The 12,929-nt window shown below is 50.3% G+C and overlaps 1 protein-coding gene across 4 annotated transcripts in view; it reads right to left on the reverse strand.

The window, feature by feature from the left end:
• The window catches only part of Rbfox1 (RNA binding fox-1 homolog 1), a 303,442-nt gene that overhangs the window by 184,919 nt on the left and 105,594 nt on the right, over positions 1-12,929 (reverse strand). The window lies entirely within an intron of this gene.

Genomic DNA, 12,929 nt, shown 5'->3' on the forward strand with positions numbered 1-12,929 from the left:
TTGTGTTTGCAGTGACTCTGGAACATCCAGGAGACAGAGAGAGGGGACGGCTGGGCTCAGGGGTGGCCTTGGGCCTCCGTGTTGGAACTGTGCCTCTTGCACGCCTTCTCCTTATAAATAGACCCTGGTCTCTGTCCTGCCGCCTGGGTCGCAGCTCTGCTCTGTAATCTCAGGGGATGCCACTCAGAACGTGATGAATGCCTTACGCCACACTGGCCGCCCTTCAGGGGGTCCTTATTTGTGGCCTGGACACTGCATGCAGGCACTTCCTCTTCCTTTTCCTCAAATCCTACCCTCGAGGAGAAATGCTACTATTATGCCCAAAGCATGGATGAGAAGCAAAGGAAATGGCCCAAGGTAAGATTGATGAGACCCGCCCAAGTGCCACACAGGGAAGAGACACCCGTGCGAACCCACAGAGAGAACTGTGAAGCTGTGGACACCTCCGGCCCCGCCTGCCGTGGAGCTGGGGCCTGCAGTCTGTTTTGTCTATAGAAAGCCAAATGAGCAGAGCCTCGGGCTCCCTGGGGCACGCATCTCTGAGGCCGTGACTCTGTGCCTTCTAGTACAAACATCCATCCCTTCAAGGTATGTAAGGGAGAGGGTGTGGCTGGGCGTCACCACACTTGACCTCAAAAACAGGTGGTGGGCCCGATGTGTCCGACGGCTGCCACTTGCTCTTGAGTCTCCACAAGTCAAAAATCAAGTGATCTGAGGAGGCACCGGTGATGGCCAAGGGATTCCATGTTCAGAAACGGGGGAGTTGGTGGGACAGTACTTACTATGAATATGATGTAAATATATGAAATTCCCAAAGCAGATGACCTCAGTTGGATACCTGCCCACATGGAGCAGCCTCCTATTGAAAGACTCTCCTTGTGATCCGAGGAGGCGGCCCTTGCCTGGGGCTGGGAGTGGGATCTCCTATTAGGGGGTCCAGAGCTGCTCCACCCCAGGACAAAGGCCACATCCTCAGTTCGTTTACTTCCTTCCCTGTCAGTTTTTAAAACTAAGAAAGCTCATGTGGGAGGTGAGAGCATCCAGCTGGATTCCAGGAAGACCTATGAAGCCTGTTAATCCATTTGTAATTCAACCAGAAGAAAATGGGAGTACCAGGAAGACCCAGAAGCCAGTGCGGTGTCTTCCAGAAGGGCAGGAACCCCAGCTGGACCCAGGTTCAGGAATCACTGTGAGGCCCTGGAACAAGGTGAGGCCGCACACACACACACACACACAAGAGGGTGCGTTTGTGAGCTGTGCGCATGTGTGGATAGAACCCGCCATTGCAGTTGTGGAAGTGGACATGCGAGTCCTGTGTTCAACAACCAAGGTGTATACAGCAGTTGGACACACCGGCCTGCAGGAGGGAATCCGACTTCGCTTCATGCACCTAGTCTGTTATTGCAAAAGGGTGAATTAATACCAAAGGACTTCAGCCCTCACACAAATTTTGATATGCAGGGTGGAAAAGGTAGACCCCGTTACAGACACCCACGGGCTACTTTCCTTTGAGTTGGGACACAGAGGTTGAGAGAAATCTCTTCTTTAGAATATCCTCATTCATCTGAGAGCCCAAAGGTGGCCATTAAGCCAGAAAAGGCAGGGGCCAGAGGGTCTCAGAGCTGGATAGATGTGGCAGGGGCACCTGGGAGCTATTAAAAACACACCCGACACGGCACTGCTGGAGAAAAGGCAGAGCAGTCGAGCCACCTTGGCGAAGACCTCAGCAGCTGACCGTGTGAAGCCGGGACTGCGGTGCCACCCAGCACTTCCAGTGTGAAGGATCTACCCATGAAAACTAAAAGCACGTCCACCTGCAGACAGGCACTCACATTCCACAGAATTCATGATAACCCAAACTGAAAACAAACGTCCATTAACGGGTGCAGAGAGGAGCAGGCCCTGGTAGGCTCCACTGTGGAACACAACCCAGCAGTAAAAAGAGCAAAATGTTCACACATGCTGCATCGCAGAGGCTTCTCCAAACAGGAATGCTAAGAGCAAGGCTTCCAGCACAAGAGACCGCGCAGACTCTCGCTCCCCAGAGAGCAAACGCAATACGACAGAGAGAAAGCAGATGATGGGTGGGGCAGAATAATCTGGAGACGAGCAAGAGGCGTCACTCGGAGATGAAGGAGCTGTGCTGGAAGTTCTAGATGGTCCTCAGCTACCAAAATGTAAGTGGTGCCCTCCAGGGGATGGCTTCTGTCACACATAAAGAGCAACAAGATAAAGATATCTAATGTGGAGTCTCCACTGCAGACCATTTAGAGGGCGGTTTCTCAGAATGAAAAGCCTTTCAACTGTGCTCATGCCTGTTCCTTTAGCCTGGATACACACCCATGTGGCCCCAGGGACCTGTCTTCTCCATCTTTACAATATCCATATGTCCCATCCTACGGGACAGTAAACAGTCTAATATCAGTCATCTCAGTAAAGACCACTGTCCTTTCTCAGGTCCTCAGCCAGTACCTCAGCCCAGGAAGGTCATTCGTAGATGACAAGGTGGGCATGGCAGGCAGGATCTGGATGTCACTCCAGAGAACGCTCTATCATCTCCCGAGGGCTCACCAGGGGCCAGACTTGACTCTCAGTCCTTCTCCAGTCCGCTCTCCTCAGAGGACGAGGCTCCTGGCCTCCCTTTACAAATGAGGGAAGTGGTGCTATGGAAGGGAAGTGCCTTCCCACATAGGCATGTTTAGTGAGGTCGGGCTGGGCACAACGTCAGGTGCGCCAGACTCCGCAGCCAGGCTCTCAGTCGCCAACCTAAGTATGGCGCTGTTTTACTTAGTCGTCACAGGGTCCGGGAGGACCCAAGAGAGCAGGACGAGTCCATTCCCACAGATAGAAACGGATGATGGACAAACTGTGTCTGCTGCTCCTGGAACCAGAACATGGCCCTGTCACATTCGGACGGACTTGGTTCTGCTCATGTGGGACACATGCAATGCAGCTTGTGCCTTTCAGTACGGGGTGGCTCCCCTCCCCTCCCACCCTGTTTCTGGCTGAGCGACCAGGGTCCCGGCCTGGGGAAACCAAATAAGGTAGCAAGCTCAGTGTCAGATCCCATATCCAGGCGAAGGCCTCCTGTACCCAGGAAGAAGTCTACAAGGAAATCCTTGCAGGCCAAAGCTGTTTCCCTCTGGGTTGTTCTGGCAACAGCCAAGCCCACCTCGTAGACATAGCACTCGGGATTTGGGGACAGAACATCCCAAGATTGTGGGAAGACTCATCTCCATAGAAGGGAACAGGCAGGTGCCCACCAGCACACCCAAGAGCATCTGCAAACACCCAGGAAAGAACTTTCCCCAGTACTCAGCAGTCTAAACCCAAGTTAGGAGCCTCTGCCAGAGAGGCCACTGAGGAATCTTCTAGAAAGACATCAGGAATTCATGTCCCCGGGACTGAATATCGTCTTCCATGACCGCCTCCCCAAACAGGCCCGGGGACAGCAATGCTAAGAGTCGAGTCTACATTTTCCAAAGGAAGGAGAGGAGCTGGAAGGGACCTCTAGGAGAGGTAGCAAGGTGCAAGGCTCCTGCTGGCCCTGGTGGCCCTGTAGTCAAGATCACCACAGGTGCAGCAGATGGGAGGAGCCGCCTGGAGCCCTGCAGACTCATCTGTAGAGGGAGCTGTGACCCCTGCAGAGCGTGCTTCCTGGGAACCAGGACAATGGGAGTTGGCATAGCTGTGCTCAGAGGACTCAGGTGGTGACTCTGCCTGGCACTCTGCCTCTGTCAGGCCACATGAACTTCCCTGCAACACAGTGGGTGGATGCTAGAGAATCTCACTGCCATTCCCATAACCCAGGAAAGCTTGCTGCCAGGCTGGCTATCCCCAGCCCTTGCTTTGTAGATACCCGTCATCGAAGCTACAGGGGTTGGTGTGTGTAACCCTCAAAGCCGTATTGTAAGTCTCATAGGAGAAATCTCAAGTAATTTTTCAACAAAAGATGTGGCTGATGTTCTGTGCAGGATTTGGTAAGAAATTTCGCAGCCCCTCCTCTTTTTAGGATAGGTGGGCTTGCAGGGCAGTCCAGCAGCAACAAGTAAGGTCAAGTTAAAGAGAGGACAGATTCTTGCTAACTCAACCAAAGACAGTCAGTTGCATTACAGAGCCATCTCAATATCCCACCTAGGAAACATTAATATTATTTAAAAAAGAAAACTCTGGATAATTTAGCAGCAATGCATATCTAATATCACAGGTAATATATGCATACAGCCTACAGAAATATCCACAGGTGGACACGTTACCTAGATAACGTGATTGACATTATCCACCAGATTCTAAGTACCCTGAAGACGGAGCTCCATCTTCCTAGCTGAACACTTTATCCCTTGCAATTCTGAGTCTCTGCTGTGTTCATTTATACTGTTCAATTTCTAATGCTGCCTTGCAGAGCGTGGGACGCTATCCCAATTTTAAAAAGGTGCATAACTGAGGTCAGAGCATGGTAGTTTGTCCAGAGGTCCTCAACAAGGAAGGGCAGAGCTAGAACTCAATCTTAAGATCTTTCTTTCCCCAGAGCCGGGTTCTTGGGCCGCATCACTCTGACACCATGAGAGAGGCAAGTGGTGCCAGCCCTGAAGCCTGCAGAGAAGGGGGGCTGCCGAGTCTCCTCCAGCCCCTTCCCCAGAGCTCCCACTTCCCCTCAGAGGAGAGATGCAGCCCCACAGCCCCCAAGGACAACTTTTATCCAGGAGGCGGCTCTAATTCCTGGCGGCTTTCTGCTTCCTCAGTAAGTGCCAAGGCCCAGCAGATCCTTAATTACAACTCCCCGCAAATGGTCTGCACATCCCTCGCAGGCACGCCCGTGCCCTCGGAGGGAAGAGGATTTCTCAGCAGCCGAGAGTGGCCTGCGCTCCGGCTCCACACACAGCTCTCAGCGCTGAACCTGCTCATGCGGCACCAAGGCCTTCAGGCAAGAGGGAATCCGCAACGGAAAATGAGTCTGTGTTTGAAACAAGGAGGGTGATGGGAACCGGGCTGGCAGCTTTTAATGCATAAATAGCACAGGAGAAAGGAAAAAAAAAAAAAAAACCCAGCAAATTAGAACAAAGAACCAATATTCCTATCACAATAATTTTTCCAGCATACGACCGCCTTCACTTGGCTATGTGCAGAAATGGAAGAAATATTTGGTGAACACTAGTAGGTACCAGGCATGCTCCCTTAATCCTCGACAGAGCACAAGGTTAGTATCACCAGCCCCCAGTTACAGATGGGAAAACATGAGCCAACAGACACGAAAGGACTGGACTCCAGGTCTGTCCTGCTCCAAATACCTTGCTCCAGTCTCAGTTGAGATGAATGAGTGCCCACACTTGAAGCTCAGAAAACTAGAACTTGGAGGATTTGTTTGGGTTTTCCAAGATGCAGCTGGAGCACACAATCGGATGGAAGATATTCCATCTTTCTCCAAGAACATGCTGATAAAGAGCTTGAAGAGTCTGTACAAGCCAAAGAAGACATCCACTGAGCAGACTCTTGGTCACGGGGGAAGGACTTTGGGATGGGGCTGGTACCTACATGCCAGGCACCCTGCTGACCAGCCCCAGCATCTTAAATCCCCCTTGGGAGTATAACAGCCACTGCTCACACAAACGGAGGGCAGGAAACTCCCGATCTACACTGGAGATGTCTAGCATGAAAGTGAATCATGGGACTGCGGTCTACACAGAGGTCTGTTAAAAACACAGCCTTCGGGGAGAACATGGAGCTGTGGCCACCGTAATGGCAGTAACCGGGCTGCAGTCATCTACCCAGGCTGGACCTGGGACCTCTCACCTGTCCACTGGGGTCAGATGCACAGAGCCGGTATTGTTCCTCTCAGGCCAGGCCTCCCTGCCCACTCTCACCCAGGTGGCACAGGGCTGTGGAGTCCCTTCCCAGAGACACTGACTCAAAGGCAGGAAGCGGGGGCCCTGTGGAGTCACATGCCTGATTCAGCCCGAGTGCCTCTGTGCATGGCTTTCCCTCCCTGTGGGGGTGTGTGTCAACCCTCCTCCCCTCCTCTCCTCTGGGTTTAGAGGAGACAGCATGCGTGAAGGGGCTGACGTGAGCCCTGGCACCTCCTGGGGTCCACGTTATCATGGAGCTTATCAAAACCCCCAGATGTCTTTGGCAGTTCCACGGGACGTATTTATTTAAGCAATACCTGCAGCGGGGTGCTGGTTACTGTCAGCTAAGAGGAACACAAATGGGTTCAGCTGCCTGCCGTCAGAGGCTCAGTTTTGTGAGAAGGTGAGGGGGAAAGGCTTTTGGAATCACCTGAGTCATTTATGACTCTCATCAATGCAGCTTGCATGGGGGATCTTCTCCATGGGGGTGAACCAGTGCCCTAAGCCAGGGGATCTCAGGATGGGAAGGATCTTAGACATCCTGCAAGGACTCCCCTCCCGGCTCTCTGCAAGCCCCTCCCATCGTGAATGCCCGGGCACCTTCTGTCCTTGACAGCACTGGCGGCTGCCTCAATTTCTCTTTTCCATTCCCCACCCCCTTAAAAGTCCCTCTCCTTTGGATGTGTTTTCCCCCGGGCCACCTGGGATTCCGCGCCTCTTCCTGTTGCCATCTCCCCAATAGGTCACCAGATAGTGTGAATCTCTCCCTTTTAGTTCTCCATTCAGCTTATCTAGTTCTGCTACAAGGTTGAAGAATCTTCTGAACATCTTGGGTAAAGTGAGAAGGTTTCAAATAACTCTCTTTCATAGACTGGTTCTAACAGATTGCTATTATTTAAAAAAAAAAAAAAAAAACCACTGAGATTCAACCGGAGCCCAATTGGGTCCTCATTGGGTTGCACGGGCTCATCCATTTGAAATGCATTTATTTGATTTGGAGTTAATTTTCTCCATGACTTTCAAACAGTGGAGGGAGAAGGTGGAGTTCAAATTATACACTGATAAATCAAAGTCAAAGTCTCAATCATGTGTGGGCATCCAAAGGTGCCGCCGTGTTCAGACGTTGCACTCGAACCATAAGCAGCCGCAGCCGCAGGGAACTCAGACGTTGCCATCAGACTCCGCCCTGATCCTCGAAGCCTGCTAACCTCACCTCGGCATTGCCCACAGATTTCTCCCAGCTCTGGGTCCATTCTTCACCTCCCTCCCTCCCAGAGGGTTGGTTCTAGGAAGGAAAGAAAAGGTCACATTTTTTTCAGCGGAGGTGGCTGCCTCCAATTCCACCTTGAAGTCTGAGGCCGGTCTCCAGGGCCCGGAGAATTAAAACCAATGCAGTGAACTTGACTTGCATGGAGTTACTGCCATCTTAATAAGGTGAGAGCAGCTTGGGGATCCCGGGAACATGTAGCTCAGGCCTTGCCATATGGAGCCAGCCTGGAATCTGTCAGGTTCACTTAGCACTTTTTCTCTTTGGGGAACCAGCCAGGCAATCACGTTCAGGGGCAGGAGGGAGAGGCGAGGAATGCGGGCAGGAAAGGGCTGCTGAAATATTGAAGCTAATGCCGCTGGGAGGCCAGACGCACAGCCACCCGCCCGCCCTCCACCAGTGAACTCGCTTCCTGGGCTCAAGCTGGAGCGAGGGCGTGGCGCTGATGTCAGGCTGCTGGGGCAGGGGCTGAGATGTCAGAGCCGCATTTCAGGAAGAAAGGATACGCGTGGTTCTCACTGTGGGTGGAGGAACCCCTTGGCACCACTGTCTTAAGGACCACCCTAGCGACAGACATTCCGATTGTACTACCCCCCAGAATGGCCTCACTATGTGGTTGGTTTTGGGATCCTCGTGTGAGATCAATCTTAAGAACAAAAAGTAGCGCGGAGAAGGCAGAGAAGGAGCGGGCTGTGAAGGAGCCCCTCGGACACTCCTGCAGTCCGACAGGGAGTGTCGGATAGACTTTCCTGCAAGGAGCGGACAGCCTGGGACTCCGCACCACTGCCATTCTGCTGTGATGGATGGGGGGTGGGGATGAGGGCATCTCTGCAGAGCTTTGGGAAAAAAGCCAGAATTGAAAATGTAATCTCCATTTCATACTTTTCGCTGATATTCAGCATAAAAGCAATGCTAGCCCGTGGCCGGCCAAATTCAATGCAATTTATATGCAGCCTCATACATCTTTGCAGGGATTTCGTGGGGGAAACCAAATCCCGCTCACATCCCCTTGCCTCCATGCTACAGATTTGTGGGGGGACAGAGCAATGCTTCAGAGGGGTCTTTCTGGGGAAATGAAGTGAGGGATTTAATTTTGTCGAGTTTATAGAATGTGCCCCAAAGGTGACACTTCTGGGGACAAGGGGGTATCGTTATCCCTTGGGGATGAAGAAGACTTCATTTGCAGAATGTTGCTCATTTAGCCCCTACTCCTGCAGAGGAATCAATGAAACCTGTTCAAATTTGATTCTTGCATCTCACATGAGTCATGGGATCCTGGGAGAGTTAAGCCGTCCAACAGTTCCGACATTTAATGTGGTAAGAGTAGCCAACATTTATTAAGAGATCTACGTGTATCAGGCGTTTTCAAAATGTTCCACACATTCAAAATGGTTCTGGAATTTGATTAAGATCACAGCTTATAATTGTAGGAGTAAGGACTCACAAGCGAATGTTCTGACTGCAGCACTTCTTTTCCGTATTACCATATTGCAGCTATCTCTCCAGCACCCAGGGCTCCACCCAGTTCTTAGAATACACCAAGCACTCGATAAATGCCGGCCCACAACTATATGAGCCGCTGCTCACCTGTGCTGACACAAATGCTCCAGGTGCTCCGGGAGCAGCTGTAATGCTTTAGTGTAACCTGAATCTCCTTTTCTTATGAGGAAACGGAGACCCGAATAGACCGAATGCCTTATCCGTAGTTGCTCAAGTGAAGCAGCAACACCCGGATTATAAGCAAGACCTCTGGGTCCATAAACACAATTTTTGCCCATCAATACCCAAGTGCCTCCCAATCTATTAACCAGCAGCCCAGCCCTGGAATCTAACTGCATGCTCTTCTCCTTTTTATCTTGAGCAATCTTTTTTCCAAGTTTCTGAGTCCACAGAAAATGCCAGCAAGGAGCAGAGACCCCTCCAGAGTCTCCCTATGGAACACAACCTCTAGAGAGAAGCCAGCCCCTTTCCAGAGGCACCATCTTTCTTTTCTGAGCTCTGATAAATTCACAGAATTTCATGAGCAATCTCCCTGCTGCCAACAGCTGGAGCTCATGGAAATACTTGGAATGCAGTCCCAGGACACACAGGATCACAGGGGACTTGGTGGCAGCTATGCACTGCTTAGAACAGATGTTGCATGAAGACGGAGTGAATGTGTGCGAGGAAGCAGGGGAATGCATTCCAGTAACTGGAGGGCATGGACAGCAATGGCTACCCCAGAAAGAAGTCAGACCCCCTCATGCCAGATCCCATCTCACCTCATCTAGCCCTCCTCAGACATCCCAGGAGCCATGGCCACACCTCCACCCATTTTACAGAAGTCGGAACCAAGGGCCCCAGCCACACAGGTAATGAGGGACGGAGCCACCATGGCTCAGGAGCCAGGCTCCTCTGGGTGGGCTGTTCCAGAGGACACTGGGGGCCCGGGAAAACCCACCCTGAATCAAACATTCCAGCAGGAATAGCTCAGCTTCCCAGCCAAGCTGGAGGGCTCTAGGGAATCCAAGGAGGTGAGAAAGGCCAGTCATTCTCCAGCACAGCAACTGGAGAGACCAGGAGTCTGCTCTGAATGAAAAAATATTGATCTCTAATTGGCATCCCAGTGGCTTGCTAGTTAATAGATACTTCAAAAGGTGCTTCATGCCAGGGCTATGGCTGGATCTGGGATGACCCCCAGAGGCTTCTGTTTTGAAGGCTTGGTCCCCAGCCAGTGGTACAATTGGGAGCTGGTGGGAACTGGGAGGTGGGATCTAATTGCAGGAAGCAGGTCATTAGAGGAATGTCCTTGAAGAGGGTATCTTCTTCTCTCTCTTCCTCTGTCTCTGTCTTTCTTTTTCCTTGCTCTAACATGGGCTCTCCCAAAGTGATGGTGTCAAGTAACCATGGACTGAAACCATGAGCCAAAATAAACCTTTCCTCCTTTAAGTTGATTATCTCAGTTATTTTGTCACAGTGACAAAAAACTGACGGACACAGGGGTTTAGAAAGAGTTCCATAGATGGATGATGCTTAGGCACTTAGCCCACCCGCTAGAATCACTATCACTTAATTCCCAAAGAATTATCTATAAAAAAAAGCAACCGTCAGCCAGGTTGCTCTACTCATGTATGAACCCAGAAGGGGAGGGAGGGAGGGGAAGAGGCACTACTCCTGAACTGAACAACCACGTCCCTCCCTCTTTCCCTCTCCCTTTTAGGCAAGTCAGGTGCAAACACACACCATCATTAATGGAGTTGTTCCAGTCAATCATAATATGGGGAAGAGCTAAGTGTGGTAGTACACTCCTGTAATCATGGGGATTTGGGAGACCGAGGCAGGAGGATTGCAATTGAGGCCAGCCTTAGCAACTTAGTGAGGCCCTGTCTCAAAATAAAAAATAAAAAGGGCTGGGATGTGGCTCAGTAGTTAAGTCTCCCTGGTTCAATGCCTGGTACTACTACTACTACTAATAATAATAATAAACAGAAAAAGCAATTCACATTCATTGGCATTACTGTGTTTCAGGTCCTTTCTTTAAAGATCTCCTTTATATTTTTTCATCAGCCCTTGAATAAAGACACCTTTCTTCCCATGGAAGATAAAGACTGTGGGGCCAATGAAGAACAGAACTGCAGAATGGATGGAGTTAAAATCTTTCCAAAGTCACACAGCTCCCAAAGTCAGGGCCAAACACAGACATCTTCTTCAGCCCCCTAAGCCCGTGGTATTAGCCTCACACTGGTTCAGAATAAAGCAACACAGACTTAAGAGAAGCGCCACCGTTTTCCTGGATCCATCCTAACATTCTAATTTTTTATCTCATAAACTCTGTGAAACAAGTGTTCCTTTCTGTGCCTTTTACTTTTAATGAAACCATTTTGCCGTTGACCTGCTCCGGGTTTTAATGTAATGTGACCACATGCGACTATTTTTGTGAATCTGCTTATGCATTAACGCACTCTCTCTTGACTAATGCTCCACCATGGTAACAGCAGGGTCTCTGGGGAGAAGGGCTGAACTGCTGGGAAGAGAAAAGAAAGAGAAATGAAGAAATTATAAACATGCTACTCGCTCTGAATGCTTTTATGGTCAATATCGGGCGGGACGTGTTGAAGGAGAGACACCAGGAAGATCAGTCACTGGGTTAAACATAGGCTCCGCTGTTCCCACCAGTTTTTCGACTCCTACCTCATCTGTGTGCTAAGGAAGATGCAGCTTCCGATTCCCTTCCGTCAGCGTCTGCCGCCTGAGCTGAATGGGGTTGGCATTTGACCCAGGGAAGCAGGAAATGGCCTGGAATTAGGGCATGCCAAACTGGTGACACTTCTTCCCAGCGTTAGTGACAGCCGAGCTGCAGGTCAGACCCTGGAGCTCCCAGACAGCAGGAGCACATGTCACTCTTAAGGGAAGGAGACAGAAGGTCGCGACCTCTCCCGTCTCCTCCACTTTAAACACATCCATTGAGGGCGAGAAAATGGACAGAACTTCAAGTCATATTTGAGTTCCCCATCTCCGGATTCTCCCCCATTCTGATCTGCCATGCCTAGCTCATGAGCAAAGGAGCCATCTTTACCCGGTTTCAGAACTTATTATAAAATAGGAAATACCAAGACTCGTTCCTTGAAATGCCCTAGTAATGTTCATAAGAGACTGGATGGCAGACTGCGACCTTGTGTCTTTTAACCACGGTGGCTCACCCAGAGGGACAGGACAGAGATCGATAAAGAGATCCGTGACGGGAACAGACACTGGTTCCAACTTTTGGCAGGGGCATCTGGCAATATCTACCAAAGTGTAAAAGCAAATGTATTTCTAACATTTCAGCCCCACAGTTCTCTTTAAAATAATGGACCTCGTGGATGAAGTCACTAGGTACTCCAAGAGACTACGGGTCTGCAGTCACAGGCCAAGGCTAAATGCCCTCCTCATGGAGGAGAAGTTGACCTCCATGCGATGGATGAATAGGCACCTATTTGAAAAAGTGTGTCAAGCCCGGTTTGGTGGTGCACACCTGTGATCCCAGCGACTCCGGAGGCTGAGGCAGGAGGATCGCAAGTCCTAGGCCAGCCTCAGCAACTCAGAGAGAACCTGTCTCCAAATAAAAAAATCAAAAGGGCTAGGGCATAGCTTAGTGGTAAAGTGTCAAGTGTCCCTAGACACCCCCCCATCACCATAGATACTACTCATTAGTTACAGAAAATTCCCTGAATAATGATTATAAATATAAATATTATAAAGCTGCAGTCACGGTGGCTATCTTGGTACAAGAGACTGGTTGGGATGACATTTTTATTTTCATTTTATTCCTTCATTTTCCTATGAATCACGTGTTTATATTGAAAAGTTTGATAGGAGGCACCTTGTCAGCAGCATCAGGGAGAGAATTTCCACTGATTTGCTTTATTTTATGAAAACATGGAGCCAAAATCATTTTAAGCAAAAAAAATATATATATATGTAAAGTGAAACCTACTCCCTCACTCCACACTGGCTCCACACGGGCTCTGTTAGGTCAGCCCTGGGTGTTCCCTTTGCCTTGGACTCTTATTTATCACCAAATGTTTGCCCACTGAGGACCATAGCAGGAGTCGAATTCTATTTCTGAGGAATCTGCTTCAGCTTATCCCCCCGGTATCCTCACCTCTCCATCTACTCAAGCATCTATCCCTCCATCCATCCCTCCCTCCATCCCTCCATCCTTCCTTCCTTCCTTCTATCCATCCAACCTACCAGTCCCTCAGGTCCCACATCAGCCCGGCACTCTGCCACCTCACAGGGAGACAGAGGTGGGCCACTCACTGACCTCTCTTCCCTCCGGCGACAGAGGAGGAGAGAAG

Source organism: Callospermophilus lateralis, chromosome 19 (assembly GCF_048772815.1).
Source record: "Callospermophilus lateralis isolate mCalLat2 chromosome 19, mCalLat2.hap1, whole genome shotgun sequence".
Taxonomy (NCBI): Eukaryota; Metazoa; Chordata; class Mammalia; order Rodentia; family Sciuridae; genus Callospermophilus; species Callospermophilus lateralis.